At 34.7% G+C, this 17,609-nt stretch overlaps 1 long non-coding RNA gene across 1 annotated transcript; it reads right to left on the bottom strand.

Annotated features, from left to right (window-relative positions):
- Nucleotides 1–9,722: 9,722 nt before the first annotated feature.
- On the bottom strand, nucleotides 9,723–12,464 carry LOC138129008 (uncharacterized). Its single transcript, XR_011159005.1, has 3 exons — nucleotides 11,720–12,464; nucleotides 10,526–10,696; nucleotides 9,723–10,465 (listed from the first exon to the last, which is right to left on the bottom strand). It is a non-coding gene; the product is annotated as an uncharacterized lncRNA (long non-coding RNA).
- Nucleotides 12,465–17,609: the final 5,145 nt, after the last annotated feature.

Raw genomic sequence — 17,609 nt, 5'->3', positions numbered from 1 at the left:
GCTCCAAGATCCAAGTCATCTTGAAACAAACTTTCCAAGCCGTCTTCAACGTGAAGACCAAGACCTCCCACTCAGGGAACAAAATCCACTTTCTTTCAACCAGTAAAGTGGCTACGTAACATCCCCGAAGAGACTGTCAGTTACGGTAGCTGCTTCGAGCAATAGGTGATCCCGAACAAAAAAGTAACACGGAACCAAAATCTTTCACCGAACCAGCGACATCAAAAGAAGCCTCTTCAACACTTGTTGAAGAAAGAGTTAAAGATAATATCCGAAGGTCAGTCATTTTAAGTCAGTTATGAAGAATTAAACCCCGCTGATGTTGTTGATGCAGCTGAAAAAGTTGACATGTTGATAACAAAAGACTAATAAAATCATCAGGTGTCAAAGTGACCAAAGAACGTAGGACAATGGCTGACGTCCAGGCCACTGACGGCGAGATAGATCGGTAAATCAGCAGTCTTCACAAGCACGCTTTTTTCTTGAAGATTCCGGTCTTCAGGAGAGACTGCAATAGAACAGAAATCAAGCATTTTGTGCCTTAAAAACGTAACTGGTGCAACCTCGAATTGTAACGTTATTAAATTTAACATTTTTCTATTTAATTGGGTGGGCAACAGCAATGTAACACAACATTTTTGAAACGGACGACACTTGTGATTGGTTCGGAATACACACTGTACAATCATGCGCAGGACGTTTGCCCTTACCAAACTCGCCGCGCCATCTTGATTATTATGGTAGAGAAACAACATACTGCAAAATTGTTTAAAATACAGGTTCAACGGAATGTTTGTAATTACACACTGCAGAAAGGTTTCCCTTACGTATGCCTTTCCGAAGATCCTACCGGTTGGTTACTATTAACCAGTTTTTCCCACTGTTTATAGTATTTTTGAAGCCTTCCCAACAGCATGGAAATTTTAAGACCTCGTACTAATTTCATCGCAACAAGAAAAACAGAATGGCAATAGAAAATGGGTGGGTTTATGAAGAAGGAACAATTTGGGAGCAAAACTTTCCACGATAGTTAAAGCGCAAGAAAAAATACAAGATATGCCAAAAACAAAACGAAAGTATAAAGATAAGTTAGTCCAATGGGTCGATGGCAACAACAAAGTCAATCTTTACGAATACATCAAGGAAGGTGAATTATTTTGTAAAGCTTGTGGGAAAATGGTACGTATAATTGATTACATATAAATGTTCATCAAGTGAGCTGTGCATTTGAAAAAGCACCTTTAATTTAGTTACATTACAAAAGTCACATTTATGAAGGTCATGTCCAATAAATCTTTACTTGGTAAAAATACAAAGACAAAAACAAATAAGAAGTACTTTAATTTAATCAGTAAAAAGACGTAACATTGCTTTTGAAATCAGCAATGTTAAAATCGACAAAAACTGAAAAATTAGTCAAATCGGGTTCGCGCAGAGCAAGCAACTTTGAAAGTCAAAGTCACTAGCTTTAGCTTTAATACCAACAGAAAATCAGATTTTCATGGCTTGCTTAGATGCACATTTATATGAAATTGAGTATATAATCTGTTTCAAAATCAAAAATCCACCAACAGTGCATTCTACCTCGAAAATACAACCGACAACGTGGCCAACTTTTGTTTTTAGAGTGTTGCAAGTGTCAAAAAAAAGTGGGGTTATGAAAGAAAACTGTTGACACTTGTTTTGGTCGTAGTTCATCGTGTTTTTTATTCTCATTTTATTATTTCACTAAAAAGGTATGATATGGTAGCTACCATCTTTTTGTACATAATAATTATTTTGTGTTACGTAAATAAACTCAACAGTTCAATGTCAAATTTTGGCGGGAGGTTGCGCCAACCCAAACAAAATAAACTTCTTCTAGGGATTTCTTTTTTCTGCCAACATAATTCAACAGGTAGTGGATTTTTGATTTTGAAACAGATTATATGTATTATCCGTTCACCTGACATCCGCACTGTCAGTGTTATTTTTTATCCAAATTGGTCGAATGTACTATCGCGGCCAAAATACTTTGGTCGTCACTTTTTGACACTTCAAATGTAAATCAACTATTAATGTCAATATACATGACAATTTTAAATTATTCTTGTCACCTTCAGTTTTTGATAAATATAGAATCGTCTTACTTGCTTCTGAAGGTTGTCTCAACCGCGACCATGTTGATCTTTTGCTTTTGAACCCTGCCTCCGCAGCTGGGATTTACCCCACCCGTATGACACTGATAGATTAAAATAATTTTGACAGTAGTAAAAAATAAGGTTAAACTTCCTAAAGTTTGCTTTACAATTGAATGTCATTTATGTCACATTGACGACCAAAGTATTTTGGCCGCAATAGTACATCAAAATTTCGACTTTTCTTTTGAGTGTACATTAAATCTAGTGATAAATAAATTGCTACTGTCAGATAGAAAGAAGTTGGGGTATAAACTGGTGTTTCAAATTATTTTATTTAACGCTATTTAAGGTATTGCATCTAAATCTTCCTCAGAATAGAACTCTAATTCTGATCCTGAATCGGACGCGGCAAGAGAAATAATTGTTGGAGGAACATCAGCAATAGATAAATGACTCATATACTTTTCCAATGTGGCAACATTATTTTACGTAAATTACCAAGTTAGCATAATAGGGATTTTAAATATTACCAACAGCTTGTCACCTTACAGTGCGGATGTCAAGTGAACGGATAATAGTTCCAATGCGAGAAAAAATCTCACTTTGATCAACACAATAGAGGGATGACCACAAAGATGTGGTAAGACAATATGTGATCAAGAGTCAACAAACGTCGCTGCAATTAAAAATTTAATCGCAGATTAAATACAATTTGAGAAATGACATGGTGCATTTGTATGATTTCCCTATTTACTAAAAGGAATTAGAAATGCTTTATTAAAATATGATGTGCGTTTTTACCCTTCAGAGCTTTTTGAAAAAAAACTAGGAAAAAAACAAATAATTGTCTACTAGATGTTTTAATCAAGATCCCTCAGAATTTTTTTTATGTATAGAAGCCATGGAGTAAGAAATACACGACCAACTTGTTCTTCCCTTGTTTCTTCTGTGCAAGCTCTTTTAATCAATAATCTCGTTTCACCACACTGCCTAGGATCTAACTCTGAAGAACACGAATCTTGTGAAGTTTTAGACCCTTTGAAGGATTTGTTAAAAAGAGAATACATAATTCAGCGTAATCTTCCAAAGATTGAATCTCGTTTTTGACAGAAGAAGTAGTTACCAGTGATAGTCAAGACTTAGCTACCCCATATGATGCAGATTTTGTAGCAAAAAAAAAAAAGAAAGTTACTTGCACGGCGTACAAAAACATCATGGAAGATCAAGTGATTTGTCACAAAATCTATTAATTAGACAACGGGAGGGAGATTCATCGCGTAGTACATTCTTCTAGTAAGTTTTCATAGGCTTTCAAACGTATTTCAAGTTTAATGTTTACTCTTATTTCCTCAACATTTGCTTAATAATCAAAGAAGAATTGCCCACATTATTTTGCAGCAACTATTTAGATTTTGTTCTACAGTTTTATTATATATAAATAAAATACTTTATCCACAATTACCTTATAATTGAAGTTTTATCCACACTTATGAACCGTATAAAGTAACACTTTATCCACTAGTGGAATAATGAAATCACTTTATTCCACTAGTGGAATAATGAAATCACTTTATTCCACTAGTGGAATAATGAAAAATACAATCTTAAATCAATCGAACAGGATCACTTTCTTCCATTTTCACCAACTTGCACAGCGTTTTGTACAAATGGAGTCGATAAACAATCAAAAATAAATAGCGACTATTTAACACCTCCTATGTTTTTTAGTTAATTTCAATGATGTTTGAGGTGACATCCGCTGTCAGAGTGTAATGTCAAATCATTTTTTGATGACATGAGATGAAATTTTGGCGATTCTGATTTTAAATCGCTGTAATTGTGGATAAAACGTTATATTGCATTCGTGTTTTAGTCGCATTTTATCCACTTAAGAATATTAAACGCTCGTGCGTTCGCACTCGCGGTTAAAAATTCTTGCGTGGATAAAATGCTATCTAAAACACTTATACAATAAATAACTATTATAATTCTAACAGAAATGGCTTTTATAAAGTATTCAAAAAGATTACATATACTCCCCAAAAATATTGTATTGCTTGTATTTCGACAATTTCTTTACTACAATCCCCCTTATGCAGAAACTATTAGACAGAGGTCTTTTTGGTTGTAGTACTACGAGACAAAAAGAAAGCAATTCCCGAAAACACTTGTGTCCGGATAAGGACCTTGCTCAGCATCAATCAGATTCTGTTGCATTCGCTGATATATCAATTTATCCTATCCTATCCTATCCTATCCTTCTACGTTGAGATATTATTGAAGGAGTAAGGCCGGTATTTATAGTCCAAACTTAAGTTCGACTCAATCTTGAGACAGACTTGAGTTCCGATTTGTGTCTTATAAACAATACTTGAGCATTGATGAGCACTCAAGTTTGACTCAAGCCCAAGTTAAGCTACGGTTTCTTAGAGAAGTACGCGGAGCACAACTCACAGTGCGCGACGCACGACTGAAAACGCCATCATCGACAGACAGCGCATTTTGCGTCGATGTGGTTTCTTATCGCCATTCGACGGCTCCAACGCAGTACCTCGTAAGTGCTTAAAAGTAAATTGTACAGAATCGAAAAAAACGCTGACAGTCAATTTTTAATAGATTTTGAAGATTATGTAAATAACTTACGAGGTACTGCCTTGTAAAAGGTATACGAGTTACTGTTTCGTATGTTGAAATATTTAAATAACAAAAACTTTTTTTTATGAATTTTGTTTATTTTTTTTAACGCTGACTCTTTAGTAAGTAGCATAATAATCATAATATATGTCAACAAAAAATTAATAGTAATTATGCGCCAAGGTAGAGAAGACATTTTTTTAAGCCGAGGTAGTTTATTCCCCGAGAAGCTTAAAATTGTCTTCTCTAGCGTGGTGTATATATAATTTTTTTCACTACTAGATCCGTTAAAACCCTTCCTAATAATAATTATTAATTAAATTTGTTTGTCCGATGCGACGATCCGAGTTCTCATTTTTCAACGGTTGCTATGAAAATTGAAAATCGTCTGTCTACGTTAACCAATAAAATCAAAGAAAATCTTTCGTTGCTAGGTGACGGCTGTTCATTATTGACTACTGGTTAATAATAAAACATTATTAACCTAGGGAGAGAAATTCTACTTCTGGGGTCGATTCCAGTCTCAATAATGACGCCTTCTAAGACTAGTAGTGAAAAATAGTATATTATACGCCAAGGTAGAGAAGACATTTTTTTAAGCCGAGGTAGTTTATTCCCCGAGAAGCGAGGCTTAAAATTGTCTTCTCTAGCGTGGTTTATATACTATTTTTTTCACTACTAGATCCGTTAAAACCCTTTCTAATAATAATTATTAATTAAATTTGTTTGTCCGATGCGACGATCCGAGTTCTCATTTTTCAACGGTTGCTATGAAAATTGAAAATCGTCTGTCTACGTTAACCAATAAAATCAAAGAAAATCTTTCGTTGCTAGGTGACGGCTGTTCATTATTAACCTTGGTTAATAATGAAAATTATTATTAACCTTGGGAGAGAAATTCTACTTCTGGGGTCGGTTCGAGAGTCAATAATGATGCCTTCTGAGACTAGTAGTGAAAAAAAATATTATCGTATAACAAACTTAAATGAAAAATACTAAATATACTCAAAACAGAAACGAAATTTTATTTTTTCTTAGTATGGAAACAGAAACTATGATAAACAAGTCATTATTAAAAAATGAACATTGTTAAATAATAATTATTTCAATTATTATAATGTTGCAGGCATCATAAAACGGCCAGCAATCTTTAGGAATGATTGGCTTAATTTGTTGCAGGTCCTCAAATTTCTTTTTTGTTATTTTGCGGGCCGTCGAGAATAAATTTCCAAATTGGCATTTTCGCAAATTAATATTTTTCGCACGCCGTGGTAACAGTCTATATTCATCGTCAAAATCAATTTTGAAATAAATTTTTCCAGATGGAAGATATTGAATTTCCCGCAGGTCAGTTACGACGGGATCCTTTACAGTTGTCCCTGGACGGATAGACTCATATTTGAGATTGTTTTTATCACCATAATTGATGGAAAACGTGTAATCTGGACATTTAACTTCGTAAGGATTTATTAATTTTTCATTTTGGAGTTTTTGTTTTCGCCTAGATTTTTCGCACAATCTTGCATAATCTGATGGCAGATAAACGTCTTGATTTTTTAGTTTCCTTTCGATGGTAGCATGAACGGAGTTACACTCCATTTGAGTGTGGCCCTTTTCCAAAATTTTTTGCGTAATGCACACTTCATATTTTTCGGCAAGATAAAGTAAGGCATTTGCCATAGTTGCATTCCTGTTCTGTGCTGTGCACCCGTCTGAATATATTATTATTGGCTTTTTGTCAATGCTTAAATATTTTTCTTGTAGAAAATCTCTAAGCACGATGCAAAAGTAGAGGCCTGTAAATCGGCATTCATCTCATCGAACCAATAACATCTCACATCATGGGATTCTAAATCATAAATTGTATAGTTGTGGCAACAAAGTTTGGTTCTGTAATAAAGTGTACTAGCTTTAGTTTGTGGGGACAACTTTACAGCCTGGAGATCAACTGTGATTACGTGACATGTGCCAGATTCAGCCTTTTGTTTATCACTGTCCTTTTCGCTTCTTGCTCTTATCTTCTTTTGGTGTGTCTGTTGGTACCTGTCATTCAATTGTGAAAAAAGATCTTCACCTATTTCCCTACCGTCTCACATCTGTTCAAGAATTACATCCAGCTGATCTCCCCCAAAGATTAGAATATTGTCAATGGTTTCTGAATACTTTAGATGTTCACCTTGATAAAACCTTTTATACTGATGAAGCCTACTTCCATCTTAGTGGATTTGTCAACTCTCAAAATACAAGAATGTGGAGTTCAGAAAATCCACATTTTTTCATTGAAACACCCCAGTACCCCCAGAAAGTAGGCGTTTGGGCTGCTATTAACCAACACAGAATTATTGGTCCAATCTTTTTTGAAGGTAACAATTGTAATAATGTTTTAGTAATTAAATAATAATCGATGTTTTTTAGGAAATATCAATGCTGCAAGATACAGAAATGAAATTTTGACTCCATTTTTAAATCAGCTACATGATGATGAGTTAGTTTATGGCTACTTTCAGCAGGATGGTGCTACAGCTCATACCACAAGGGCTACAATAGATTTTTTGGCCGAATTTTACGACAACAGAATTATAAGCCGTAATACACCAAACAATTGGCCCCCTTGATCCTGTGATCTCACTCCTTGTGGCCACACATCAAAAATTCAATTTACACAACACCCATAAATGATTTGGCAGAACTACGAAATAGGATAACACAGAAAATTAATGAAATTAATAATAATGCTATTGTTTTAGAAAATGTAACTAATGCAATTAGACGAAGGACTAGGTTGTGTTTACAAGAACAGGGTGTACATTTTCAACACTTACTCTAAATTATGTATAAAATTGTTATCTCCTATTGTGTGAGGTTATGTGCAATACTTAATTTACAATTCTTATTAGTGTTCAGAGAAATGTTAATGTTATGTTGTCTTTTATGGTTTAAAGAAATAAATGAATTGATACGACTAACTATTTGTCAATTTGCTTAAGGTGGGTACTTTCAGACTGTCTGTTTAGTTTCATGTTCAGTTTAAGTTTTCATTCAATATAAATACTGAAACTGACTGGAGAATATGAACTAACCGTGTAACATCCCATTTACTTGTTCTCTTTATGTTAACAGTTACTTGACTTTGGTGCTTTTGAAATTTTGCGATCTTATTCGACTTTCCATTCGAATTTGAGGTATTTTTCTCCCGAAGATTAACTAAAATTTGCAGCAATGCCTCACAAACACTTCGAAAGCTGAAACATCATCTTCCATATATTGGCGAAAAGCCATTAGTTAGCAAATAATTTGTGATTGGAATAATGTTTGGATTATTTATTAATGTGAATTTCAATAATCTGAGATGAATGCACTACAAAAATTAAAAATATTTTCTAACCTAATTTTATTTCGTTAAATGTCAGACCAGACGATTCTTGTGTCATTTTCTACGCTGTAAAAATGTTGCAAACAATTGAACTTCCATAGGTTGCTCTAAATATAAATTTATTTGAAGGCACGTTATATTTTTTTCATCTATTGCTTTCATGAAACTAGTTAATGACATATTTTTTAAACTGCTTTCTTCACATTGATTTTTATATAAATTATATACATCACTCACAGTTTTAAACGTTTTTTCAAGATACAAGTTATTCGTTGCTTTACGACAGTAATACCACGGAAGTTTTGGTAATTTGTCTAAAAAATTGAAAATAAATTCCCGATCTTCTTTATGTACGTTCGTTCGTGATGGTCTATTTTGAACCTATTTTGCCTGATTTGTTGTTACTCCCATCTTGCTTTGTGTAGCCCAATTTCTCACCGACCAGTTGTACGAAGGTACATAGTTTTACAAACAGGCAACAATCGATTCTGGTTTCACAGGTTATACTTTAGTGTATTTAATCGTCGCTTGTTTTCTGTTTCTGGATTACGTCGTTTCTTGGGTTCTGAAACTACTACTGTATTAGCTTCGAAAGTTGTTCTTTGGTCCCAGGTGGTTTACTGCCACAAATTCGTAAAGATTTCTGTGCGGATATCTTCTGAAAATTCATTGCACTTATAGTAAGCTGCTTTACATTTACATCTGTCTCCCATTTTGCGTTCGTCCCTCTGCGCATTGTGAAAAGTATTTCTTTGGTTTCGTGGTTTTGAAAAGCCTATATAAGATTTTCCTAAGGTTCTTTTCATTTTATTAATAACTCTCTTATTGCCCTTATTTTTTCGTTCTTCGGATTTATTGTATTGTTTTGCTCCTCAGTTTCAACGTTTTCTTCTGTCTCATAAGTTCTGTCTACTAGTTCATTTTCACTATATTGATAGTGAATTGTTTCATTTTCCATTTCGATAATTATATTTTTTGTAGGTCTTTTTGTTGTTCAATTTGTCCGAGATAAGGTTTTTACCCTCCTTGTTTTTCAGTGATACTTCAAATGCAGGAACGGATAGGCACATACGAGCTAATGCATTTAAAATTTAGCGGGTAAAACATACGAGGTCCTGTTTTTCTAAAATTTTGGAAAACGTGTTTACTTTATTTAGTTTAATGGTTTACCAACAGATGGAGTATCAAAACATTTATGAAAATCATCTAAAAACTTGATTTCGCTAAAAATGGAACTTACGAGGTACTGCGTTGGAGCCGTCGTATTCAGTTTAACTTCGTTTGAACGACTGTGGCAAAATGAGTAAGAGTGAAAAAATTAGAAACCTTAAGAAATGATTATTATTGATCGACGAGGATGAAGAAGACGATTTACTGGCACTTTTAGTTAATAAACGACCATATTCTAAAGTTAGTAAACTCTTTGCTTGTCGAAAAACAGAAGGGGCTTTTCATTTAACCGTGGAACGAAGATTATTTGGAAATGAAAAACAATTCCGAAAATACTTCCGACTTTCCACAGATTTGTTTGAAAATGTATTGCAACACATAAGGAAAGACATTGTGAAGACTCCATATCAACGGCATATGCATCCAATTTCCCCAGAAGAAAAACTCAGTATTGCTTTAGGGTTAGTTTTATTTTTTAAGCTACAGAAAATTTATTAAAAAATTGAAAAGAAATTGTACTTGATAAAACATAAATTTTAAATTAATAACTGCTGCCGTGCGATTCAGGCGAAAATGGAAAAGTATTTGATGAGTCCGAAGTGGCGTAATTTTCACGGTGTTGCTGAACGGTGCAGAGCTCCGGGTACTGTAGATAAGTGGAAGCAGCTGTAGAGGGCAGATTTTGATTTCTAGGAAATGATATATTTTCTTGTGTCAAGTGCTCAATTTCATATTTTGAAATTAGGTTCATTACTTCCAGTTTTACTCTGGCTTTACGGTGGTAGCTGCACTTTGAAAAAATGCGGAAATAGCTGGGTCATTCGTCAGATCGTCCTGTGGTACTGGCAGTTCTTTAAACAGTGCTCTTCGTTCAGCTCGTCCTTTTTGGATTTCATTGAAAATCAATGATGTTCTATCGTTGGAGCTTGTTTTTCGCTTTTTGTAATGACGGTCTTGGGAAGCAGCTGCAGATGGACCACCTAAAATTTCTTCCGCTTGTTGATTTTCTGTTGGTGTGGAGGGTCCTTGCACTTCTATTTCTTCAACGCCATTTTCCGGTTGGCCATCTTGCGTTCCTGGTGGTTCCAAGCTCTGGTCTTCGTCTTGTGTCTGCCCTTCCTCTTGTGTTTGTCCGACAAGTGTTGATCCGCTACAGCTACTTAGAGTTCTAAAACAAAATTTATTTGTAATATCTGCATTATATTAAAGTTCTATTTTCTATTTCTACCTTCTTTCCACCGTAGAGGTATTATCTAGAAAACGAAGATGTTTAAATTTTTTAGAAAAATTATCTTCGTGGTCGTTTCTTGCAGATCCCGTGCCTGTGTCCTTTAAATAATTTTTTTTTTCCGTTGGTAATAATCTCGGATACTTTTCCATCTTCCTTTACAGTCGGTTTCTACAATGTTTAAAAACCTAAATACTACGTTATATTATTTTGTTACAGATACATGGCCACTGGTGAATCGTTTCGATCACTGGCTTTTCAATACCGGATTCATCATAGTATTCATAGTTACATTAGTGTTATCGTACGAGGAGTTCTTAAAAGCATCAAGGATCTTATGTTACATCTATATATATCAAAACCAAGTACTAAACAAATGATGATAAATGTTAAAGATTACTGTAATATATGGAATTACCCTAACTGTTGGGCATCAATTGATGGCAAGCATATTAGAATTCGTTGCCCATCTAATGCAGGATTGCTGTTTTTTAATTATAAAAACTTTCATTCTATAGTACTGTTAGCACTAGTTGATGCAAGATACCGATTTATTGCAATTGATGTTGGGTCGTATGGACGAGAAGGAGATGCGACTATCTTTATGACATCGCCAATTCGAAAGCAAATAGATAACGATGCCTTTAACATTCCAGCGCCAACTAATCTTCCTACTTCAAGTGTTATTCAACTACACGTAATTTTAGGCGATGAGGCAATTTAGTCTTACTCCTACCATGATGAAGCCGTATCCCCAAAATCAAGCAATACGCGATAAACAGAAAGCTGTATACAATTATCGGCATAGCAGAGCTCGAAGAACATCAGAGAATGCATTTGGCATCTTATGCCAATATTTTAGAGTATTCTATTCTCCAATAGCAATAGCACCAGAAGCCGCGGATAATTTAATAGTTTCTAGTTGTATTTTACATAATATGCTTCGGCAATCAAAAATTCCGTATCCAGGTGAAAGTTCAAATGACACCCTTACTTTACCAAAAAATAACATGAATTCGTTAACTTCCTCGTTTACAAGAAGGTCAACTTTTGAAGCAAGCCGTGTTCGCGACGTTTTCAAAACATATTTCAACAGTGCACATGGATCTGTACAATGGCAAGATATTATTGTATTACGTGTTTCTTAATTCATGACAGTAAAAATAATTTTTTAAATAAAAGAGTCCTACTTACCGCTTCTTTTCATTTGTTTAGCAATGACAATCCAGATGTTGTTTTTAGCAACAGAGTCTTTGTAACTTCTGTTGCTAACTTGGTATAAAGGAGGATATCGTTTAATTAAATCTATCAGTTTTTCATCGTCTTCTGTAGAAAACTTTTGGTTCATTGTTCACACTATAATTATGGTCGAGCCAGCTCAAGTCAACGACTGCGTCCAAATCAAGTCGAAACAGATAACGACGTACACCACCCAACTCATACGCCGACAATGCGTTCAGCTGAACTTTTTCTAAGAAAACGCTTCCATCAGTATTAACTGATTAGATTTACGCCGTTGTGCGCGGCGCACGACTTACCGTGAGTTGTGCGCGGCGTACTTCTCTAAGGCCGGTATTTATAGTCCAAACTTAAGTTAGACTCAATCTTGAGACAGACTTGAGTTCCGATTTGTGTCTTATAAACAATACTTGAGCATTGATGAGCACTCAAGTTTGACTCAAGCCCAAGTTAGGGGTTAGGCAGACTCAAGTCTTGCTTACATGAGTTTAGAGGTCCAAAATTGTCTCTGTACTGTCTGGCAGTTGCTGTTTTCCTGTTTTTCGTTTCGTTTCAATTATATGGGTAGGCACTAATGTTCAGATTTGAATTTTAGATGTAAGCATTAAATACTTATTTATCGCAGGATCGAAGATTGATATGACTTTATTTACGAAGAAGAAGTTCCAAATACATATACGTCAACAACGTATTTTGCATACAGGCTATTTCACGAGTGATAATGAATGAGCCTAAGAATAAAAAATGCACCCCACAATATATTTTCAAAAAAGCCGGACATTTTAATTTCAGTAGCCAGCTTTTTTTTGGAATGTAGTGTGTGTCTCATTTTTATTCCGTGAGGCTAATTATCACTCGTGAAATTGTATATTGGTTCACAGTTTTTTCAATTGCTGGGCCGTGCGTACTGTCATACTCTTTGGTTAGCTATTGTACTGGGTGTTAATCCTTTCCTAAACACTATTCTTTCGTTCTACCGAAACTGTATCTGTTTTTTTATTTTCTATTGCCTCTTCCATATCGTGTATGAGAGAAGCCAACAGAATTTTCTCCTTTAAACTGTACGGAATTTTCATTTTGCAAATGAATTCAAAACAAGCTGTCCCAAGGTGTATGGTATAACCATGGCAACTCACGAGTTTAGCCGAAATAGTGACTATAATACGGATCTAGATTTGAGCAAAACTCAGGACTCGTGTACAACTTACCCAAGTTGGACTTAAGTTGCCGACTATTAATACCGGCCTAAGACCCCTAAACGGACGGTGCAAGTGGACAGTCAATCTGAGTCCACCGTCAAGGCCCAACAACACGCCCTCAAGTCATCAGGTGTCAAAGCGACTACAAAAGGCAGTCTAATTGCATCATACAAATGTAGTACATTTTTCTAAGAAATGTTGCAATTATCTTGGGTAGGCAACGGCAATGTAACACAACATTTTTGAAACCGATGACACTTGTGATTGGTTCTGTATACACACTGTACAATAATGTGCAGGACGTTTGCCCTTACCAATCGCGCTGCGCCATCCTGCGACGATGGTGGATTGGAAAGTTTCCGGAATCACGCTCAAAGGAGTCGCCTTTCTTAAATTGTCTTTATGTGGTTGTCAAAGCAACCCCTTTATGTTTATTTACTGCAAATGTTAAAAGAATCCCTAAGTTTCTTTTCTTGAGGATGTTGTACCGAAACATATCGCAATCCCGTAAAAAAAGACATTTGAAAATTTTCGAATGTTTGGAAAGAACCATTTCGAGGCTCTGCTAGACATTGCGCAAAATCCTCGCGACCTAAGTCCTGAAGTCACGCTTGATGGCAAAGGTTATGCTGAGGAGGTTCGGGTTCGTCCAGCGTCATCTGTGAAAACCATCAAGGTTGTTTTGTAAACTTTTTACACAAATATCTAATATCAGACAAAATGTTGACAAGAAAATGAGGCTTCTTCTTTTTTCTTCTTCCAGTTGGAATACTCATTTTTAGAATATCAGCTAAGTTAGTTTTGGAAGAAGGGAAATCTATTAGAAGTGTTGCCAAAGATTTCGATTTACGTCATGTGACATTGTTTAGTAAGCATTATTAAAAAGCAGAAACAAGGACTCGAGGTATGGACAACCAACAACAGTACATATTTGCACAGACAGCAGAAGACAGACGCCCAACATAGCTGGGCTTTTATCAAATTGTTAGGTTTCCTTGAGTTCTTGGAGCACTAGACTGTACACATGTGAAAATAAAATCACCAGGTAAGTCATTACATTACATATTATGTATATCTTGCAATAATGATTTATTATCCATTTATTAGGTGGACAAAATGCAGAAATATATCGAAACATAAAGAACTTTTTTTGTTCGACACTATCAGAATTTGAGAATTTTCTCCTGTGTGGACGGATTTTGATAAATTTGACAACTTGTCAAAACGAAACGTCAAGCTAATTTTAAAGATTTTTAGCGATTTGGAGCCTTTAAGGGGTTCGTCGAACAAAAAAACGTTGTATTCAACTCGTCCTTGTGTAATTTGGGCTTTTTTTGGCACTCGTGGACCTTTAAAACTCTCGTTTCACTCGAGTTTTAAACTGGTCCACTCATGACAAAAAAAGCCAAAATTACACACGAACTCGTTAAATAAATAACTATTTTTCCCTTAACGTTCAAACAATTGTCGATTCCCCATTGAAAATTTTGGATATTTGTTGCAACACCACACGTTATTGTATCAAGCAAGGCGTCAAGAAAATATCAACTTAAATCAATCAGCTTGTTTGAATCAACAAACTACACAAATTTGATTATCTACAGCGACAGTGCATGCCAACGCAACGGCACAACACATATGTATGTGTCGCGCAATGCCGCACCAAGGCTCACAGCAGCACCTGATCACAGCAGAACTTAGTCAAAAATTGAATTTAACCATAAACCCAATAAGTTTGACTATCAGCGTAAATCCAAAATGAGTACGAACCTCAATTCAAGACGTGCACCGTGTCAAGAGGTTAGTTTGAACGAGGAGACGCGAAGACGAAGCATCAGCGAAACAATGCAGACAAATGTAAATCACTCTCCAGTGTAAATGTGTCCATTTGCTTGTATGTGTATTAGCCTTATTATTATTATTATTATTATTATTATTATTAGGAAACTATACATATACAGGGTGTTTGGTGTTTAAGGTAACAAACTTTTCTAAGATGCACAGCTAGGTTAAATGAACAACTTTTCTTAGTGACATTTTTTTTAATTTGCATTTTTTATTTTGCTGAGCTAAACTCTGTTTTCACTGTTTGAGAGCCACTGTTCGTATCTACGGGGTGATCAAGAAGGACTGTTTAAGTTGGTAACACTCGATCGTATTTTAAATCGTATAACAGGAGTAACTTCCGGTTGTTGGTGGCTTGTCGATGTTAATGCTATACCTATATCAGATATTTGTCAAATAAACCAACAAAACATATCCAGTTGTAGTGTTATAAATAACCGAATTAAAAAAATTTCTTAATTATACTGCCAACTTAAACAGTCCTTCTTGATCACCCGGTATAAACACGTAATTATTAATACCAAGCTAATAAAGATTTCTAAAGGAAAATTCGTTAGGTGCCGCCTTCATAATTTTGAAATCCGCTGAATCTCAAACAATAATTCTTCAAATTGAAAAAATGATTACTAGAAAATTATAATATGTACATACAAAAAAAAATTACTAGAATAAAAGTTTTATTTTGTCCAGTTCTTTACACAGGAGAAGTTTGTTACCTTATACCCCAAACACCCTGTATATATGTTCATCCGAAAAGTTGTAAATTACTCAATAGTTATTTAAGTAACGAACTCAGGAAGTGCGTGTCAATGTTGAGTGGGGTGTGCCACAAGGCTCTGTACTGGGATCGTTGTTATTTTTAATTCACATAAATGATTTGCCTAATTATTTATCAAATACAAAATCCACGCTCTGCTGATCGACACATCGCTGCTTAATAGTGGGGACGGATTGGATGATGTCTTGAAACAAAAAAAAATCATTCTCTCTTAAAAGCTGGAGACTGGTTTGCTAGTAAACTATGTTTAAATCGTGAGAAAACTGTCAATATGTTATTTACATTAAGACACATAGAAACAAATTTTGACAGCAATAAGGTATCAAAAAAGTTTCTTGGGATAATAATAGATAATAAGCTTCTTTGGAATAATCATGCAGAGATGTTATGTAATAGGTTAAATCAAATTACATTTCTATTACAACTTCTAAAAACAGTGACAATAATGACACTTAGAGCTGTATATTTTGCTTTATTTCAGTCGGCAATAACATATGGCATTTTAGTATGGGGGCACTCCTATAGTCGAAATAGCATATTTGCAATTGCGAATATTGGCTGCTTTACACTACAGAGAGGACTGTAAAACAACTTTTGTTAATTTAAACATTTTAACTTTTCCCTCTTTATACATTTATCATTGTCTGTTATATGTGAAAAGTAACTTAAATAACTACGTTACGGAAGATACTCATACTCGTATATATAATACAAGAAATAAAACTAATATTGTATGTAAATATAATAGGTTAGAAAGAGTTCAGACGAGTACAACTATTTTGCAGTAAAATTTTTCAATATTGTTCAGGTTAAAATGACAGGTACTCGCACCCCCGCTTGTTCTTACACAGGGATGGTTTAGGTACCTGCACCCCCGACAAATTTTTACCAATATTATTCTAGCTCTCCGTGCGAGACGTTGTAACTTAATTTTACTTGCTTTCCTTCAATATATTATTGTTAAGTTACCGGTAATATTCAACAAAACACCCAAACATTGGTCTATCTTCGAGCCGGATATATCGCAAACACATCAATAGGTCCTTCGAAATCAAGTCAGTTTCTAGTGTCTGTGAGTGAAACTGGGAAACTGCACCAGCACATCAAAAGAAGAGGCGTCCGTAGTGACCATCACCAGAGAGTCTGCAAAAGACGTAGTCTCAACTATACCGGGTGAGATGAGTTTTATCGTCAGTGCGAAAACATCCACTTCTAATCAATTTAAAATTCTCAAAAAAATCAGGAATGATTGTGTATCACTCTAGAACAGTCTGTAAAAATTTTAAAATCTTTAATAAAACAGGTAAAGATTTTGTTTTAATTCAATAACTGCTACATTAATTTACATAATTTTTCACTGAGAGTCCTTTCAAACACTCAGGAAAAATTTGGTGTCATTGAAATCATGAAAACATCACCGGATTTTGAAATAAATGGAATTAGATATTAAAGTTTAAAATTTAGCTATGATTTATTATTAAATTGGGCGGTCAGTTCCACAAAAGAAGTTGACGTAGGTTATTTATGATACCCTTTAGGGACTTAAGAATTACTAGAAAAGTGGTCAACAGATGTTCCCAACAATGAGATATTTATTTATGACACTGCAGTTGTAAATCTTGGTCATTTTTCGTTCTTAATGTTAAAATTGGAATAATTCAAAAACGAATAATTTTCTTTTCATGCGAATTTCGTAAATGTGTTCTTTGAATTGATTGTGAATTATAAGCGTGTATAGTGCTTGTAACTTCCTAAGGAATTCTGACTTAAACCCTAAATAAACCGAACAAAGACCCTACTTAAAGAAATTTATTGTCATATTGTGCCTGTCAATCACTAGAGGGTCTCCGACAAATATTTTGAGTACTACCCCAGGTAATTTTTTTCTCGGAGGCCGGCTAGTGATTGACAGGTACAATATCACAATAAATTTCTTTAAGTAGGGTCTTTGTTCGGTTTATATATGACTTAAGCCAAAATTCCTTAGGAAGATAAAAATACTATACGAAAAAAAATTTTTTTT

Source organism: Tenebrio molitor, chromosome 4, assembly GCF_963966145.1.
Source record: "Tenebrio molitor chromosome 4, icTenMoli1.1, whole genome shotgun sequence".
Classification (NCBI taxonomy): Eukaryota; Metazoa; Arthropoda; class Insecta; order Coleoptera; family Tenebrionidae; genus Tenebrio; species Tenebrio molitor.
This window is presented reverse-complemented; position numbering and strand designations above follow the sequence as displayed.